Here is a 17,273-nt window from a genome sequence, read left to right on the forward strand (position 1 = left end):
CAATGGCCAGATGTATTACTTGGAAATAAAGATCTTGCGTTTTACCAGATAATGTCTCACATGTCTGCCAGTAACTTGTAGCATGAATGACTCCAGTGAAGATGACGGGATGGGAAGGAACTAAAGATGAGGCCAGGGTAGGAGCTGCCAAGTTTGAGTGTGAGTGCCAACCTCAGGGCAGACTGTCAAGAAGCGAGGCACAAAACCCCAAACTGGTGGTAAGTTCTGTACTTAGATTTCACCGACCAAATAACAAGTGTAAACTCCTCAAGCAGCCTAACCATGGAGTCACAGTTACCTTGGGTACTCGGGTCTGTCTTGCCACCCAGGCGAACAAGCCTTTGTGATCGATGGTCACTTACACCATAAATCACAACAATATTTAGATTACAACCAGTCCCAAAGGACCAGTCACTTACCCCAGGTCAATTGTACCTTAGCTCTCTCACCAAAGACAACACTTGTAGCCAATCCTGTAATAAACTAACTAAAGATTTATTAACTAGGAAAAAGAAATGAGAGCTATTTACAAAGTTAAAACAGGTAAACATACACACACAGATGAGTCACTGTCTTAGGTTTCAAAAGATAATAGATGCTGTTGTATATGCAAACTCTATATGTCCTTTAGGAACAATGTAAATTAAGCAGGTTGGGGATCCTTTACTTGTGCTTAGAAATATTGTCCTCTCTGAATTCAAAGCAGCATAGTGATAATAATTTCTCCTTAACAGGGATTTTTATTCCTTTCCCCCAGCGTTCAAGCTGTGATGGGACAAGGACTTGCACATGTCTCCTCTTCATGGGTGTAGGGGAAGCAATCAACAACATCTTTTGTCCACCCATGTTCCACTATGGTTTGTCTGGTGTCTGTGGGCCTTCTTTTGTTGGAGAGGATATGATACATCTTGTGGTAAACTAGTATTTCACACTTGGTGATGCTTCTCTCCTGACTGGGGGTTTACAGTCTTAGCAAATAGATTTATAGTTACAGAACAAATATTTAAATATTACCTTATAGCACGGAATACAGATATTATAAGTAAGATACTTGTAGCATCCTACAGGCATTTCATAAAGTCTAAATACTAAACACATTCTTATAATTCTAATCTCTATTTTAACATTACTAACACACAGGTGAGGCAGACTGGTTTCCAGCTATGCATTTGTCAGTGTTCAGTGAGGCCTAGGGGCTTGGGTATGAGCTGGCACATGGTTTGCCAGCATCACAGGAACATTTGGTGCATGGGAGGCAAAGAAATTATTTAAGTGAGATCTCCTTCCCCTAAGTAGCTCTATCAATCCCTGCAGCAGAAGTTTCCTCTCTCCTCTTTCACTTTGTTCAACATCCTGACTTTTCCCTAGTCCCCTAGAGAATTAGGTTCAAGACATCAGCAGTGTATGCAGCCTTCTGGGGATTTTTGTTCCCTAGAAGGCTGCGTATAAATTCTCCTGGAAAAAGCCCATATATATCCCCCTTTATATCACTGAACTGTTTTCTTAACTTTTTGAACAAACATATTATGATTATTTAGGCTGAGTAAGGGATGGCACAAAACTGTACTTCTTCAAAAGCAACTATGAATCAGAGTCAATATTTCCACTGTTCTCTAGTGGAGAAAAATGGTGTAGTTTATTTTCCCCTTGTGCCTGGCCAGTGAGTAGGGAGGAAAGGGAGCAGAACGTTGGCTCTTCCCACTCACCACCAGCTCTGTGCCCAGTTGCTCAAAATGAGAAGCATTCAGCGCTAGGCTGGGACAACTATACACACCTACCCAGGAGTCAAGATCCAAGTAGATTAACCAAAATGAAGAGGAGGTGGGGTAAGCAGGTCAGACGACCAGAATCTAGCTACAAATATTTATATTCAGACATGCTGTCCAAAATTTATCCCCCAGTGTAATTCCATCAATTTCAGTGAAGATATATTATAGAAAAATAAGTCATATCGCTTTTTCATTTAGCTTTAGAAAAGTGGTAATAATTAATATCTTGGTATTAGATTAGCCATAGGAAAGTTCTTCTATTGCTCTCAAGATAAAACAGAAGCATATTTGAATTGTAAAACAAAATATCAATAAGTGGGCTAAAGTGTTCATGCAAGGCCTGTTTCCAGGGTCTTACTGAAAGGATGTATTCAAAGTATTATCAACAATTTAAAAACAGTCTTGCTAATTGGGGAGGATTGTTTAATTGGCATTGTATTACCTATCAAGTATCTTTTTGTTGATAAAGATAAATTAAGACCTCAGTCCTGCAAACTGTTCCAAGGGATCTGCCTATGCAGGATTTGAACCCTATTCACAAAGGGATTTAACTGGTGCAACACTAATCATTACAGAGCCTAACTTTTATGTACCTGCTGCCTAGTGAGGGGCCCAGGCCCAGACCCTCTAAGGCAGTGGTTCCCTGGGGTTCATGAAATGTTACAGAGGGTTCTCAGGAAAAAATTCCCTAATGATGGACAGAGCTGTGCATAGGGACCCCGGGCAGCATGGGGCCAGCAGCCCGGAGCCTTGGGGACTTTCAAGTGCTAAGCAGATCAAAGCAAGCCTATCTACTACACTGAGGAGATTTAAACTTCAAGACTCCTTTTGCGAAATAGAAAGGGAGGTGGATATTTTTTGCTATTTTTAAAATTAAATAGGCTGCTAGTGTTGTTTTTAAATTATTATGACGAACAAGTTTAAGCTTTGTTGTAACGTGCATTGTTTGCCTGGAGTTCTCAAGACCTGAATGCTTGTGTAGGAGGAACTCTTTGAGTTGCCTTCTTAAATACCTTAATGCTGTTTCACATCTGATACTCCTTGATGAAACATGGGAGCCAGAGGCGCCAGTATGGGGGGGGCGACGAGGGTCACGTGCTGCCTCCACGTCGGTGCGCTCCCCCATGGGTCCCTCCCCTTTTTTCCTTCCCCCCCCCCACTTTTCCATCAGTGCTCACCCAGGCCCTGGGGTGCATGGGGGCTTTGCCCCCGCACCTTCTTTTTTCTACTGGTGCCTCAGATAGGAACCTTGTCTTATAACCGGCTTAATGAAAAGTGATACAAGCTACATAAGTGAGATCTTGGAAGCGTGTTGCCATTTTCATAATGTAATAAAAATACTGTAATGATAAATAATAATTAATAAACAGTGTGTAATAAGCATGTCATAAAAACAAATTTTATATTTTCAAGATCACTGCTTTTATAATTTATGCTGAGGTAAGGGAGAAAATCCATGGAAACATTCATTTTTAGGAGGGGGTTCACAAGACTTGACATTTTAGTGAAAGGGGTTTGTGGGTTGTTAAAGTTTGGGAACCACTGTTCTAAGATATTTAGATACCTAACTCCCACAGATTTTAATGGCACCTAAATACCATTGAGGATTCAGCCCCCAGGCTTTCTATATATGCTGGGTGGGGAGCCACCTAAGCTAGCCAAAAGCAGATGCTGAGGAAAAGGAAGTGTCCTAAGCCCTGCCCCTCTGAGGTGCCTAAATCCTTTGATGAATCTGGGCGTAGGTGTTGAAAACCTAATTATTTGTTTTGACAAATAACAAAAGATATTCAAGCATAGTATGACTCATCCCAATAAATGAAATAGCCTACCTTTGCAATATATGGGCAACAATTTATCTGCTAGGTCACATAGTCTTTCATTAGGGTTCATGGGAATTTCAAAGTATCTTATGAAAATAGCATATTGAAAATACCAAGGAAAAATTAGTCATACCCTGGCATATATTAATATCACACTGGCTCTATGGCACATTTTGCTTGTTAGATTTAAAAACAGAGAGGACTAACAAGAATGTTGCTTCTTTTTAGCTATACTTTTAATCTATACATAGAGTGCCTATTACAATACATTCTTGTTTCCCACGTATCTCCTTTTAAGGGAACATTGCTTTAAACTATGCTCATACTCAAGTATCATTAATGGTAGCTATTCCACAGTCCCTGCTGCAAAAGCTGAAAGGTGACAGAGTTTTTGGGAGGCAATGACAATGGAAAAGTATAGCTATCATCAGAACAAAAAGTAAACTGATTACATTGTAACACTGACTGTGTTCCATATTTACACTGAAAGACTATTGAGCCTTTGCTAAAACAAGACATCTGCCTTTTCCTCCCAAATATAAGGCCCAGTTCTATCCTCAGATACTCTTGTGTATATCACAAATAATGGGAGTTGCAGAAGGCAATTGAAAGGGCAGAATTTTGGTTTATACACCTGTCACTGCTCATGCACAGTGATGTCACAGTGGAGAGTTGTGGCCTTAATGGCATGAGTGGATAAAGGGCTTAAGGGGAAAATATTTTTTGTTGTACATGTGTTTTAATAAATACATTTATTAAACACTTCTAGGTAATTACAGGGTGGGGTTACAGATATAGAAAACTACCAATTGCCTTAAGCAAGGGTGGTGCTACGGTGCACTTATACCTGCTCATAGAGGAGATGCAAGTGGGATGCATTTGACTGTATATATAGTTAACACCACGTTGCGTGAAGACAATCATGAGTGGTTTTGAAGAGCATTCCAAGGGGGAAAAGCCATGCCTGAGAACATGAAACTAGTGTACATTCAACTAGAAGACCTTTAGGGCTTGTCTGAGTTACAGTTTCAAGCCTGTTAATGACTCATGTACAACATGGCTGTTCTCTGAGTTGCAACACAACTCCATTTGGCAGTGCGTCACATTTCTTTATCAAGTCTGTTAGTACTTTTTGCTGTAATGAGCCATTGGGAGTAGGAGTTTAGAGAACAAAGCAAATGATAATGTGTTAGTGTTTGTATTATGACACTGCCCAAAGGCATAAGGGTGCTATTGTGTTAGATATGTCTGCTGTCGTCACATGACATAGCCACAGCTCTTTGTGTATTTTCAGTAGGTATGAGCTTAATTTTGGCCTCCCTGAAAATGTCTTTCAAGTTGTGTTTGATTACAGTGTTCAAGTTCCCTGTTCTCAGTATTATTCGTCATTTTCTACTAATCTTCACCTTCTACTAATGACAGTCAGGGGCGGCTCCAGGCCCTAGCACGCCAAGCGCGTGCTTGGGGCGGCAAGCCGCGGGGGGCGTTCTGCCGGTGCCGTGAGGGCGACAGGCACGCTGCCTCTGGGGGCTTACCTGCGGAGGGTCCTCTGGTCCTGTGGCTTTGGTGGACCTCCCGCAGGCAAACCGCCGGAGGCAGCCTGCCTGCCGTGCTTGGGGCGGCAAAATCCCTAGAGCCCCCCCGATGACAGTACCTATTGTAGGCATGTAATAATAATAATGATGATGATCAAGTATCAGAGGGGTAGCCGTGTTAGTCTGGATCCGTAAAAGCAGCAAAGAGTCCTGTGGCACCTTATAGACTAACAGACATATTGGAGCACGAGCTTTTGTGGGTGAATACCCACTTCGTCGGATGCATGTGATGATGATGATGATGATGATGATGATTCCTATAGGGAATGGTCTTAGGGTTATATTAATTATTATTTTATTATTATTGTGGTCATATCAGGGACCCAGACCCCATTGTGCTAGGTGCTACACAAACACAGATCAAAAAGACAGTCCCTGCTCCAAAGAGCTTGCAATAGGCTATAGAGCACAGGACAGGGCGTAAGGAGATTGGGGTCTGTTCCCAGCTTTGCCGTAGATTTGCCTTGTGACTTTGGGGAAAACATTTAACCTCTCTGGGCCAGAGCCAAATACAAAGCGTAGCAGTTCTGTCTCCTCTTCCTCCTGCTCCTCCTCCTTCCACCACTCCCCCCAGCCATTTTGTGTGGCATTAGGTTTGCTTTGAGGATGCCTAATGGATCAGGCCCCACAGATGAGATAAGAACAAAAGAATGCCCATACTGGGTCAAGCCAAAGGTCCATCAAGCCCAGTATCCTGTCCTCTGACAGTGACCAATGGCAGGTGCTCCAAAGGGAATGAACAGACAGGTTATCATCAAGTGATCCATGCCCTGTCACCCAATCCCAGCTTCTGGCAAACAGAGGCTAGAGACACCATTCCTGCCTATCCTGGCTCAGAGCCATTGACGGACCTATCTTCCATGAATCTATCTAGCTCCCTTTTGAACTCTGTTATAGTACTGGCCTTCACAACACCCTCTGGCAAGGAGTTCCAGAGGTTGACAATGCGTTGTGTGAAAAAATACTTCCTTGTGTTTGTTTTAAAACTGCTACCTATTAATTTTATTTGGTGGCCCCTTGTTCTTGTATTATGAGAAGGAGTAAATAACACTTCCTTATTTACTTTCTCTATACCACTCATGATTTTATAGACCTCTATCATATCCCCCCTTAGTCACCTCTTTTCCAAACTGAAAAGTCCCAGTTTTATTAGTCTCTCCTCATAAGGAAGCCGTTCTATACCCCTAATCATTTTTGTTGCCCTTTTCTGAACCTTTTCCAATTCCAATATATCTTTTTTGAGATGTGGCAACCACATCTGCCCGCAGCATTCAAGGTGTGGATGTACCATGGATTTATATAGAGGAAACATGATATTTTCTGTCTTATTATCTATCCCTTTCTTGATGATTCCCAACATTCTGTTTGCTTTTTTGACTGCCACTGCACACTGAGTGAATGATTTCATAGAACTATCCACAATGACTCCAAGATCTCTTTCTTGAGTGGTAACAGCTAATTTAGACCCATCATTTTATACGTATAGTTGGGATTATGTTTTCCAATGTGCATTACTTTGCATTTATCAACATTAAATTTCATCTGCCATTTTGTTGCCCAATCACCCAGTCTTGTGAGATCCTTTTGTAGCTCTTCACAGTCTGCCTGGGACTTAACTATCTTGAGTAGCCTGGGACTTGACTATCTTGAGGTGAGGTCGCTCCTATCATCATGTGACTTGAGGATCCCACTGGGGCTTAGACATGATATAGGTGTCTGGGCTCCTAGATCAAGGTGTTCTGTGCATTACCAGAGGTAGAAACCTAAGTGCTTAATGGTCTTTTACAGCAAAAAATTAGGCACCAATGGATGTTAAATATAGCAAAATGTAAACTGCAAATAATATATTGAACCATTTAGACACCGGAACAGCTTAACAAAGGATGTGAAGTATTTAAGGTACATCTGCACTGCAGCGGAGAGGTATGGTTTCCAGCATTGGTAGACAGACTTGTACTGTCGAACTGGCATGCTAAAAACAGCAGCATGGAAGTTGTAGCCTGGGCAGCGGCTCAGGTGGCTAACCCGAGCTGCCACCCCTGCAGTACTGTCCTGGCTGCTAGTGTTAGTTCACTAGCTCCAGAGTGAGCAGAGCTAGTGTGAATCTATTCATCCGTGCTGGAAATCAATTGCAGTGAGACAGTCATTACGGCACGTCTTTCTAAAATATACGCCGTAGGTCAACCACAAGTTATTGGACTCAATGCAGAAATTTTACTGGGTGAAATTCAATTGTCTGTGTTACGCAGGAGTTCAGACAAGACTATCACAATGGTTGCTTTTGGCCTTAAAATTAATGGATGGTTGTGAGGCTGGATTCAGTAAGTTTTGTAACGTACTGTAGGAGCCTCAGATAGAGACTACAATCGTACAAAGTATTGTTATCGTTTCCATTTGCTTGTCTGGGTTTGAATGAATTCTAGGTGACAGTGCCTGTCATCCATGTTTGCTACTAATTAGGTTGTATCCAGTGTGCTTGTTGTGGGCTGCAGCTCTCAGAGGTAAGCTCTCAGAGGGTAAATAGGTTCAATGTAAGTCAGTGTTTAGTGTGTTGCTGGAAGTGGACTTGGTGAGTCAGAAGGTAGCAGTCTTCCCTCAGAGTTGGTACTGAAGGAATACCCCTACACCAGTGTGCTTTTCGGAAGCACTGTGGTCCTGGAGATGATACCCAATCACATTTGCAAAACCATTGTGCTGATCACCACTTCTGAATAGTAAAGTTCCTCTGGCCACTTTTCACATGATTAAGGCTGATAGCTCTGGTGCCTAGCCAGATTCCAGTTTGCGTAATTAAATATTGCCTTTGTACTGTAAATTCTCCCTGCTGTTTTAAACTGGATACTTCCTGTTCTAATCCGTTCCTCAGGGCTGTTGAAGAGTTGCCATACTTTATCCTTAAATTAAAGGCTCCGATCAAGATTCATTCCTCGATATGACCTCCTCTCTGCAGGAGGTGGGAGGTGTGTAGGGTAATAACACCACCTAAAAAGTGAGCAGCCCTAACCTGGAGGAAGCTCAGGATAAACCAAGGCAGCCCAAGGATGCCACTGCCAACAGGTCTTGCATTGAGCCCCTAATGGAAATTAAATCAGTGTCCCTTGACAAAGTGTCTGAGAAATGGAAGCTAGAAACACAGCTTGCCTTCCTTGGCTATGAAAGGTCCTGAAGTGCAGAGTGATTCCTGCCCCAGACAGGATGAACCTAGGCCCACCTCTTCTAGGCAATAGATTTTTGCTGGTCCTATGGCAGTGGTCCCCAAACTTTTCACAGTCGCATCCCATGGGCTCCGCGGGGAGGTGGGCAGACTGGGGAAAGGGAGTCAAGACTGGGGCCACAGCTAGGGGTGGGTCTGGGGCTGGCCATGAACCCATGGCCAGAGGCCAAAGCTGTGGTCGGGGCTGTGAGTTGAAGCTGAAGCCGCATCAGGGCTGTGGTTGGGGGCCAAGGCTGGGGCTAGGGCCGAGAGCAGAGCTGGGGCCAGGAGCTGGGATCAGAGCAGGGCTGGGTGGTGCTCCCTTCCCACCCACCGTGGGGGCTGGCCCAGCACAGCCATGCCCCCTGAATGTTCCTCTGTGCCCCCTAGCAGGTGTCCCCCACAGTTTGGGGACCTCTTATACTATGGGCCTGGAGGGCACCGAGAGGACAGTAGAGGTAGTCTTCTGGTTCTCATTTCTTGTTCCTAGTGTCACAACAGCTTCCAGCAGCCAGAAGATGCAATTTCAGAGAAAGTTCTGCTCAGCCTTGGAACCCTGCTATGGATCACACTCAGTCTGATTGTGGGGGACAGTACATGTGCAGTCTGGTCAGCTCCTAGGAATTGGGTGGGGATGTACCATGGTAAGATGAAATCTTAAAATAATTTAGCTGCTAAACTCTATCAAGTCTCTACTGAGAATGTGCAGACTGATATTTTTCAGACTTCTAACTAGGCCAAATTTAGGTAGATTTTCACAGGGAATGGCAAAAATTGTAAAAAAAATTTAACATGAGCAAAACAAATTATTTTCCTCCAACCTGGTTTGCTGAAACAGCTGAACCATTTTTGTTGAGGGGGAAAAAACAAAAGTCTGAGGCAGACACATGGAGGTTACTTGCCTGTTACTGGAGGTTCTTCGAGATGTGTTGTCCCTATCTGTATTCCACACACGGATGCTCATGCTCTCCATGTGCCTAAGAACCCGAGATTTGTTGTAAGTTGTGCCATTGGTCCTTGCCTGCACAGTTGCTCCCGTGCTCTGAACCAAAGACATAAAGGGTGGCAGGGGCCAATGCCTCTCCAGTTACTCTTCTTACTACTAATCAAATAAGATCCAAAGCAGGGTGGGTAATGGAATACAGATAGGGACTACACATCTCAAAGAAACTCCAGTTACAGGTATGTAATCTCCACTTCTTTTTTGCGTACTAATCCCTATGTGTATTTCACATGAATGTGAATGTGAACAGGCAGTATTCAAACAGAGTGCGAGGATGTCTGTGATAGTACTGTCTCCCCAGTTGCATCTGTAGAAGAGGACTGGACTAAGGCGTAATGCTTTGTAAAGGTATGGCTGGAGTGCCAAGTAGCTTCCTCACAAATGTCCAGTATAGGTACTTCTTGAAGAGATCCTGTTGAGGTTGCTTGTGCTCTTGTGGAGTGGACCCTCACTGTGTCTGGGGGAAGAATACAGGCCAACCAATAACATAGACTGATACATCTAGATATCCATGGAGAGAGTCTTTGGGCAGGTAACGCTTGTCCTGGCAAATGCTCTGCTATAATGACAAATATCCTTGGTATTTTCAAATTGGTTTAACTATTGCCAATAAGAGACCAAGGCTCATCTGTCGGCAAGGGAGTCAGTATCTTTTTCTTTATTGAAGTGTAAGGTTTTGGGAAGAATACTGGTGAAATTCAGAAATTACCTTGGGGATGAAATTTGGGTGGAAGCAAAGAGAATTTTTTTCTATGAAATGTGGCATAATTTGTGTTAACAGTCTGTCTGTGGCTGAAATGGGTGATCTCTAGTACCTGTTACCTGGGGTTCTTTCAACCCAAAGCTCTTGGTAACTTTTACTCTGTGCGAGGTGGTGTCAGGAAATAAATCAGGGGAGACACGGCTGTCCGACCAATAGATGGCTGGCACAAACAGGACAACACAAGAGTGCTTTCACTTAAAGCTAAACTTTACTTAGTCTCAAGCACTTACACACATCCACAACAGATTAGTAAAACACCCCCAACCCTTGATAATTACCAAAGCTGAGTGTGGCTCTTGAGTGACACAGCGTCAGGCTTCCGGTGGCCAACTCTTCTGTCTGCTAGTGGGGACCGCAAGATGTATCCGGAGGGAGAGTCCCAAAAGAGTCCAACTACCTCAAACTTTTCCCCCTTATTTATACATTAGTAATAGAATCACGTCCTTTAAAGAAAACGTGTTAAGTAAGAAGTTTCAATAGTCAAGCGAGAGGTTCCTTCTGATTATCGATTAACCAGGTGTGGGTTTTTCCAGAGCTTGCAGCCTTGAGGCCCCAATAGACATTCCTGGGACACATCCTACTCTTTTAAAATAAATGTAGCAACAACTTCAACACAATTCTTATCAGGAAGGACGTGGAGTCAAGCTGCCCTTTCTGTGGTACCTCAAACCCCCTCCCCTCCTGCCTTGGTCAAGCTGAGACTGCTGAATAGGCTGCTTTTAACAATGAGCCATAGTGGTTTCAGGCACTTAACTGGTTTGCCAAAATCTCCCTGTACAGTACCCACTTGTCTGTTATTGCCCTCCAGTTGTGGGCAAAATGGGCAAAGCAGTCACCAAAGGTTTGGGGGACCATGTGGCATGGCACCGCTATAGATGTACTTAGTGATGATTGCAGTTTAGCGGCAGTAGTTGAGGTGGACGATATCATGTATCTGGGTCTTTGCACCCTCTGGCATTTCCATGGTGGTTCATACGGGTGCTGGCAGTAAAATGGCTGAGAGGGAGGTCTGGGTCTGTAAATTTGCTTGATGCATTTCTCTTTGAAGCTGGGATATAAATGCCCAGGGAGTGGAGGGTTGTTCTGGTGTTCTTAAGAGAGTGAAGTGACTCATTGGTTTTCTCATTGAACAGATTAGACTCATGAAAGGACAAGTCCTTGATGGTATTGGACCTCCCTGGGGAACCCCGAAGAGTGAAGCCACGATTTGCACGTCATGACTATAGATATGGCAAATGCTTTAGACACAGTATCATTGGAGTCCACAGCTGTCTGAAGTGATGTCTTAGCCGCCAGCTTGCCTCCATTGACGAGAGTCTGGAATTGAGCCATGGCCTTCTGAGGGAGTTTGTCCCTGAATTCCACAAATTTGGAGTACTTGGTGAAATTGTACTTTGCTAACAAGGTCTGGTAGTTCACAACTCTGAATTGGACACTGGTTGATTGAAATACCTTCCTCTCCAGAAGGTCAGGGTGTTTAGCACTCTTGTCATTTGGAGTGGTCTCGGGGTGTTGTAGCTTGGACCTCTCCGTGGCTTCCTGTGCCACTAAGGAGTTGGTCACCAGATGGGTAAATAGGAACTCTGTCCCTCTAGCTGACATGAAATAGCATTTTCAACTGTTTTTGAGGTGGGGGGACAAGAGGCAGGGTTCCACAATGGCTGTATTCATTAAAAGGGCCACTCTGCTAGGGCCAGCAGATGGCAGGATATCCAAGAGTCAATGCTGTGTGTCCTGGACGTCCTCAAGAGGGCTGTGGCGCTCAGCTGACACCCTCTGCAAGAGCTCCTGGTATTGCCTGTGGTCATCAGGTGCGTTTGAGGATGATGAAGTGATTGCCTCATTGGGTGAGGAGGATGACACACCTGTCAGAACCATCAGGACTGCTGGATCTGGCTCAACTTTCTCCTCTGCAGACTCTGACAGAGCCAGTTGGTATTGGCTAGGAGAAGAGCACCGGTGAGATTCTTGCACAGATCCATGACATCCTCCATTATTTGAAGCCCAGCAGGGCCAGAATCAAGGATCGGCGGGGGCGGGGGGGGGGGTTACAAGGCACTGGGAACCAATGGTTGTCAAGGTAGTCATATCTGCAAGGACACTGGCTCCAAAACCTAGAGGTTCTGTACAGGCTAATCATCCTTGGGGGGAGAAGATTAATCTAGAACATCAAATTAATCCAGTGAAAGGTAGGTTCATGCTCTACTGGTGGTGCCACCAGCTTGTGGACATGGTAGGTGAGAATCCCCTTGTCCTTGAGGTGGTTTCTTTCAGTGATGAAATGTCTCTGAGGAGGACTGGACCAGATAGAAGAAGAGATTGCAAGTAGGGAAAAGTGAAAATATTCTCCAGTGTAGAAAAGCTTTCAGTCCTTCCCAGAGTTCAGGGAGTCCTGGAGGTTTGGACTGATGAATCCAGTGCATCCAGTGACCTGATGCTCCGAGGACTCCTGCTTGAATATGCCAGAACTGTCAAATGGGAGTCCAACATGAAGCTCCCGATCAGAGCCAGCACGTGCTGATCTTTCAGATTGTGAATTATAGAGTCAGAACCAGTGGCAGTTTCTTCCTTCTCTCTTTTCTCTCTTGGCCAGAAGATTTATGCAGGCCTAATTCCTTACCCCTGCATTCAAGGAATCAGACTTGGACCGAGATGGAGTGGGATCTTTTTTCTTAGAGGTAGATCTAGACAGGGATCTGTCTTCATGCCTGTGAGTATGTCCCCTGCCCTTATGAAAAGGTTTCTTAGGCTTAACAGTTTTGGCCTCTGCGCCAGAGCTTGTGCTTGGAGGGGCACTGCTAGCCGTCTGAGGCTGTTGTACACAGGGGGAGGGATAGCTCAGTGGTTTGAGCATTGGCCTGCTAAACCCAGAGTTGTGAGTTCAATCGTTGAGGGGGCCAGTTGGGGAACTGGGGTAAAAATCTGGGGATTGGTCCTGCTTTAAGCAGGGGGTTGGACTAGATGACCTCCTAAGGTCCCTTCCAATTCTATGACCTGCATCCAACTGGGGTCTCATGGCATTCTCCATGAGTTATTTCTGCAGATGGAGCTCTTTTCCCTTGTGGATTCAGGGAAAGGAGGAGCAACAAATGCTGAACTTAGTAGCAATGTGAGCCTCCCAAAACAGTAAGTCAGCACTGGTGTTCATTGCTGATGGAGAAGGACTTGGGGCAGCAGATACAGTTCTTAACCCTGAGACTCTGGGTATAGTCATTCTCCACAGGGGGTGGCTCCCTGAGATGGGGAGAAATGATCAAACTTTATTAACTATAAATACTAAAAACACTGAGACACTAAGGCTAATACTAAAAACTATTTATAATATACACCTCTACCTGGATATAACACTTTCCTCCGGAGCCAAAATAATCTTACTGCGTTATAGGTGAAACCGCATTATATCAAACTTGCTTTGATCCACCAGAGTGCACCCCCCCGCCCTCCCTCCCCGGAGCACTGCTTTACCGCATTGTATCCAAATTTGTGTTATATCGGGTTGTGTTATATAGGGATAGAGGTGTATATTTATAGATTCTGAAAGTAGAGGAAGATCATTTTAGACACAGAGGATTCTGACTCAGGCCATGTGATGGTAGCAAAGAATTAGAGAGGTGTCGGCCCTGGCCATTTTTTATGTCCTCAGTTCAGAGCACAAGGAGAATAACTGCATGGGAACGGACCAACAGACACTATCTGCTACAAACCTCTGGTCTCAGGCACATGAAGTGCATGTGTACCCACGTGTGGCATAGACATAGGGACCAGCACTCGAAGAACACTCAAGCCCAAATAGTTACAGTTTGGCAAAGTTATAAGCAACTGATATCTAGGGTTTATAATGAAAAGTATTAGGCACCTTAATTTAGACATCATTACCAGCTCTGCCTATAATATATACACATCCAAAAACATAAAACTCTTTGCAGTTTAATAAAAAGCTCTGAAGTTACCAGTAGCCAACTTCTTGTCTTATTTTTATTGTCTGACAAATGTTTTTTAAAGGAAAAGACTACACTGCCAACAATTATGATGAACTGTCAAAGAAAGATAACTAGTCAATTAAATTAGAGCACAGCAATGCAGACAAAATGAGTCACGAATTACTTCTGATTTGCACTTAGAGTCCTTATAAACCTATTTTCATTCCCACTGGATGATTTATATGACCCTTTTTTCCAAGGGTAGTGGATTCCAGTTGTAATATATGCCCTGATAATTTTAATTCATATTGCAGAGTCTGTCAGAAACAGCAAACATAATAGTTCACCATATCAACAGTTCTGATATCTTAATTAGAATAACCAAAGACCTATGTGATAATGCCAAATATGCAGTTAGAGATGGTGATAACATCAGCCAATGGTTTGCAGTGACAACTGGAGTAATGGAAGGGTATATTATGTCCCTGTTGTTTGTAATGGTCACTGACTGTGTCATGAGGAAAATAACTCTAGAAGGCAACTGAGGAATTTTATAGACAAATGATAAAGTGCAGTTGGATGACCTTGTTTTTGCTAATGACATTGCTTAATGGGAAAAAAAAGACCAAGGTTTTGGCAGACAGAGAAAAATAAGTTGGTTTGTTCATCAAGGGGAAGACATGATGTATGGCTATTAATGTTCCAAAAGCAAACATCTGAGTAGATGGAGAACTATTGGAGGAAGTAAGTCATTTTATGTATCTGGGGAGCAAGATGTGTTCTGATGGTGACACCATGTTAGGTGTCAAACAACATCACAAGGATAAACTTGAAAAGATTTTGGAAAATCAGCACTGATACAAAAATATGAATTTTTAACACCAGCATCATGTCTGTCCTCCTTTATGGAACAGAGTCATGGAAATCCACAACAGCAATTGATAAGAAGATCAACTCATTCCAAAGTAAATGTCTACGGAAGATTTTCAGAGTTTTTTGGAAAGAGTTTATTTACAACTGTGATGCTGGTAGACCAGGTGCCGGCTCCTGACAAGTCTCTTGGCGTCAGCTGAGAACTCACAAATTCATAGGTTGAAACCAGACTACCTCATCTGTATGTTAGTATTGTTCAAGATAAGTGTTAGATTTGAAAGGATGTGTTTAGTGATTAGACTCCATAAAATGCTTGTAAGTTGCTGCCTGTATTAATCTTACTTGTAATGTCTGTATCTCATGCTATAAGGTAATATGAAACGTTTGCTTTATAATTGTAAAAAATGCCTGCTCTGAACTTATGAACCTCCCCCACCCCTCAAGAAAGACTATCAAAACTAAATGGGCCACTGTAGGAAAAAAACGTTGTTGATTGCCCCATCCACCCATGAAGAAGTTATGTGCAGGAGCACTCATCCCATTGGTTGAACTCTTGGGGGAGGGCATATAAAGATGCTCACAAGAAGAAATAGTTTTCTCTTTGTTGTTTGGACTCTCACAAGGGCTGGAGCTAAGGAACAAAAGCAGAGATCTTCAGGGTCACCCATGCTTAGCCCTAAAAGACATTAGGACAGATTTCTACAGCTCTGTCATATTTTGGAACCATAGACTGTAACTCACATGTGCTTATATGTTGCCTGCTTTAACCTGTAAATAACGCTTATTTTTCTTAGTTAATATATCCTTAGTTAGTTTACTATAGATTGGCTACCAGCTTTGTCTTTGATGTGAGATTTGAGGTACAAATTGACCAGGGGTAAGTGATTGGTCTCTTGGCACTGGGAGAACCTGAATATTTTGTGATTTTTTTTTGAGTCAGTAACTATTTATTACTAAGTTCAGCTTGCCTGGGTGGCAAGATAGACTAGAGCAGGGGTCGGCAACCTTTCAGAAGTGGTGTGCCGAGTCTTAATTTATTCACTCTAATTTAAGGTTTCGCGTGCCAGTAATACATTTTAATATTTTTAGAAGGTCTCTTTCTACAAGTCTATAATATATAACTAAACTATTGTTGTATGTAAAGTAAATAAGGATTTTAAAATATTTAAGAAGCTTCATTTAAAATTAAATTAAAATGCAGAGCCCCCCCGAACGGGTGGCCAGGACCCAAGCAGTGTGAGTGCCACTGAAAATCACTTCGCATGCTGCCTTCATCAACTGTGCCATAGGTTGCCTACCCCTGGACTAGAGTGACCCCATGGTAAGACTGTTACAGTGATCCAGGAGTTCACATTTGTTACAGGAATGGTGAAATCTAATTATAGAACATACCATCAGTTTGGAGTGTCTACCTGGAGGTTGGCACTCATGGTCATGAACCACTGCAGGCAGCATGATAACAACATCAGAAATTCTAAGTACAGCACATCAGTTGAAGCATCAAGCATGGCCAGATGAAGACAATGGACATTTTTAGAATATGATTTACCGATGCCAACAACACAGCTGCCATGTAAGGTGTAACATTGGCACCAGCTGGAAAGCGAAAAAGAGGGCAACCTACAGAAACCTACTGTTCTTATGTAGAACAATAGAAAATGAAGCTAAATCCATCAACATGACACTCAGAAGCCTGAATAGGCCAGCACAAGATGGAAATAAATGGCAGAAACTGGTGAATGCCTTATGCATCTGAGGGTGTGGGAGGATAAAGAAGAAAAAAAAGAATATGAATCGAGTCTTTAATAATCTAGATCCTGCCAAGGCACTTATTTTTATTAGTTATGTATTCACCTATGTAGGACTCAGTCTGTCAGGAATGAAGGCCTGCAGCTGTGCCTGCCGAATCATCAGACAGCCAATGAGTGCAGCTGGGCCACAGCAGAACCACCTGATTGGCTAAGGCAGTCAAGTGTCTTGCTTTTAAGCCCAGCAGATCAGCAGAGGATCATTGCGGAGGATCAGCAGCTGCTCATTGCTCATGCCTACAATTTCTCTGCCTCCCTGTGCTCACCTCACTCCTACCCAGGTTCCTGCTCTGCTCCAGCCTGGATCCCTGCACCTGCGTCCAACCTCATTCCAGCTTAGACCCTGCCCTGCACCTGGTCTCATTCAAGCCCTATCCCAGCCCTGCTCCTGCCTTTCCTGACTAGGGTGACTAGATGTCCCGATTTCATAGGGACAGTCCCAATTTTTGGGTCTTTTTCTTATATAGGCTCCTATTACTCCCCACCCCCTGTCCCGATTTTTTACACTTGCTGTCCGGTCACCCTATCC

The sequence above is a fragment of the Mauremys reevesii genome, linkage group 3 (assembly GCF_016161935.1).
Source record: "Mauremys reevesii isolate NIE-2019 linkage group 3, ASM1616193v1, whole genome shotgun sequence".
NCBI classification, from domain to species: domain Eukaryota; kingdom Metazoa; phylum Chordata; order Testudines; family Geoemydidae; genus Mauremys; species Mauremys reevesii.